The sequence below is a fragment of the Nannospalax galili genome, unplaced genomic scaffold, assembly GCF_000622305.1.
Source record: "Nannospalax galili isolate Female #2095 unplaced genomic scaffold, S.galili_v1.0 scaffold198, whole genome shotgun sequence".
Taxonomy (NCBI): Eukaryota; Metazoa; Chordata; class Mammalia; order Rodentia; family Spalacidae; genus Nannospalax; species Nannospalax galili.
In genome coordinates, this window is record NW_008341748.1 from 1,027,929 (window position 1) to 1,031,437 (window position 3,509).

The 3,509-nt window shown below is 32.6% G+C and overlaps 1 non-coding gene across 1 annotated transcript; it reads left to right on the plus strand.

The window, feature by feature from the left end:
- The first annotated feature begins 1,852 nt into the window (after nt 1–1,852).
- On the plus strand, nt 1,853–1,989 carry LOC115071071. Its single transcript, XR_003850179.1, has one exon. It is a non-coding gene; the product is annotated as a small nucleolar RNA SNORA2/SNORA34 family (small nucleolar RNA).
- The last annotated feature ends 1,520 nt before the right edge of the window (nt 1,990–3,509 follow it).

Consider the following 3,509-nt stretch of genomic DNA (forward strand, 5'->3'; position numbering starts at 1 on the left):
CAGTATCACTCCGTATTCGCTTTTTAACAGCTTGTGGTTGTGACTAATAATAATTCAATATGTTTAACGCAATTAAAATCATCACAACATTTTCACTCCCAGATTAATACTCTCGCTGTGTTTCTACCGTTCTTCTTACGATTTACAGACACTTTATGTTCATCTCTGAGTACTGTATATTCGGGCCTCTTTCTACTCATTCTTTACTCTTGAGAGCCTTGATCCCTTTGTCCTCACTACACTGACCTATTTTATCATAGTTGTAACTTCTTTTCTTGTTTATGGGAATGTTCTTCCAGAATTACTCACTTTGTCTCCTTTTTAAGGTTTCTATTTCTCCTCAGATACCATTGCCTCAATAAGACCAAACCAAATACCTTTTATTAGTGCATACTCTTGTACTTATGTACATTAAGCTTTTATTTTTCCACTTTGCCTTTATTTTCAAACCACTTTCAACATTAAAAATTAAGACCTCCATGCATTTATTTATTGATATTTAACAGATACATTATCATAATGTAAGTCTCATGAGATCAAGGGCCCCATTTATTTTATAACCTAGAAAAGTACAGTTGATCAGACACTCATAAACATTTCTAGATAAATGAAGGAATGATTTGCTGCATGAACAAGTGTATTATCAATGATCTTATAATTCCTTAAATAGATAGTTCGTGAATTTGAAATACTTTTCACTACCAACAGGAAATGCTCCAATTTTTCTATACACTCCTCTATTTGATAACTTGTAATAAAAATATCAATAAATGTGCAGTAGGTCATTCAATCAACTTTATTCATTACAAAATTAGCTATTAGAGGCTGTAAGCATAGTCCAGGATTAGTAGACATGCATAGCTTGTGTGAGACTCTGGATTCAATTCCCATGTTGATAGCTAGTAGAGAGAGAGAGAGAGAGAGAGAGAGAGAGAGAGAGAGAGAGAGAGTGTGTGTAGGGGACTCCTTAAATTATGTTGATACTTGCTTCTCTAACTTTCACCATCTGAACAGAGTCCTATACTCCTGAGCCATGAAAAATAAATTAGAGCTGTTTCTTTATACATGCTTTTTAAATATTTAAGATATCAGATGTAAATTTCTTTAACATAATGCAGTATAAATACTTTCATGTCTTTAAACTTTAAGACTCCATATTATTCTGTACTCTCTCAGGAAATGCTAGATTATCTTTTCTCTCATAAAATTTAATGAGTGTCTCTAGTGTACAACTAAATTCAGCTACAACAGGATTAATAAATGTAGAGCATTAGCTGAATGGCTTCAAGAAACTTTTATAATAATTCTAAAAATGGCATTGTTCTACTTGTCTGCGAAGTAACTCATTGACAGTATGATTGTGGAGACTACAAAAAGCCTTTGATTACACCCCAAGTACTGAAATCATTGTGGTCTATTGAGTAAGTCACAGGGAACACCAAAAATGTCATAAGATTACATTAAAAAGAATTCCCTTTGCAGATACTAGAGAAATATCAGACTTCAATATCTTGATACTTTCAGAAAATGAGTTCATTTTATATCATCATGGCATATTTGCTGTATTTTATCTCCTGAGACTGATTTATTACTAAAGTAATTATATTTAGATATGTATATAATCTTACTATAAATTGGTAAGACTTAATGAAATGTAGAGTTGAATGATAGTAGTTTAATGTTCTTTCCATGGTTTCAGGTTGAAGCTTTTCTCCAAGGTCTATATTTTAAAGTGAAAGCTGCATGATTTTAATTTGTGGGTAATATTTGTCTAACAATTTTAGATTATGTTTCACACATTTTATTATTTCCTTAAATCTGAAATTTCTCTTTAATAAAAATACTAAGCTCATTGACTCTGAATCAAGGCTAAGAGTTTATTGAAGGTGTTGGTTTCAAGCAGGTGCCTAAAGAAATGTCTTTCTATGGTCTGGTGGCCATTTCAGAAATTTGGAAATGTAATGGACAATTCATCAGAAACAAACATGCAGCTGGGCAAAAAAAAAAAAAAAAACTAAGCTCATATCCAGCTACCAGAACACATCGTCCCTAAATTCACAAAGAATCCTAAGAGAAAGAGCAAAACACACTTTATTATCACAAAAATTAATTTTACAAAGCAGCAGAAATATTTTTCAAACTCTAAAAGCCCTTTTGCTTTTGCAGTTAACTAATATTTCTTAGGTATTTATTATATGTTTCTAGGGGACTTGTTAAGCCTTTTTGTCATTTAACCTTGCATAATACAATTTGATACAGAGGTTTGGGAATAGTGTGGGCATTCTGTAAAAAAATCCTAGAGTGCAGCTTACACTGATCACCAGTTGTGCACTTTTGGATAAGTTAGCAAACTTTATGATCCCTTATTTTTTCAAATGTGAGTATTAGATGAAAGAATATACTCTGTTAATTATCATGAAGTTTATATCTGATTATATGCATAAATTATTAGCAGATCCCTGTCTATTTGAAGCTATAATATCAGATTTTATTATTAACTATACAATGTATATTATTAACTATACACTGTATGCAGTCTTAACATCCTTGCTTTGTATATAAGGAAACTAAAAGAAATAAGCAATTCCTACCACGTAAATAATATATGTAGAAATAAAATCCAACTTAACTTCAGAACTAAGTCACTAACTTTACTACAAAATGATAAATCATTTAAATATTTTTATTTAGTTTTAATTTTTTATTTATTTTTATTTTATGTGTATGAGTGTTTTGCCTGCATGTGTGTAAATGTACCTGTGCTGGGCAATGTCCTGCCAGATCAGAAGAGGGCATGGGATTGTCTGGAACTGGAGTTAAGTAGGTTGTTAGTCATCATCTGGGTGCTGGGAATCAAACCCGAGTCCTCTGTAAGAGCGGCCAGTGTTCTTAACTGCAGAGCCATTGTTCCAGACCCTATTTATTTTTAATTCTTTTTTGATTTTTTTCAGGCAGGGTCTTTCTGTATTTCAAGTGGTCTGGAATTCATCATGTAGACCAGAATGGCCTCAGTCTCATAGAGATCTGCATGCCTCTGCCTCCCAAATGCCAGGATTGAAGTTATTTTCCACCACGCCCTGCTTGTTTATTTTATTTATTTATTTTTAATCACATATTTAATCAAATGTATGAGCATCTCATAGTCCAGTCAAATTAACCATCACAATTCCCCTTTGTCTATAGAGTTTCACACCTCAGGGCACACTGCTTACTTTTCTGTCCCCAGATAGTACCAAAACTTACAGGAAAAAAAAAGCAAATGATTTCATAATAATAAATTAGTCTTTAATAGTGTTTTCAGTGAAAGCATGTTGGTCAACTAATTCTTGTGTTGAACATAAGCAATCTAAGTGTATGTCTGTTCAGGTTGCTATAGCAAAAACATATGCATAGCTCTGGTGGCTAAACAATAGAAACAGACTTTCTCACAGTTCTGGAGGGTAAGCTTCCAAGACCAACCTATTAGGTCAAATTGCTTTAGTTACTTTTAGATCTCCATTAGGCTTGCT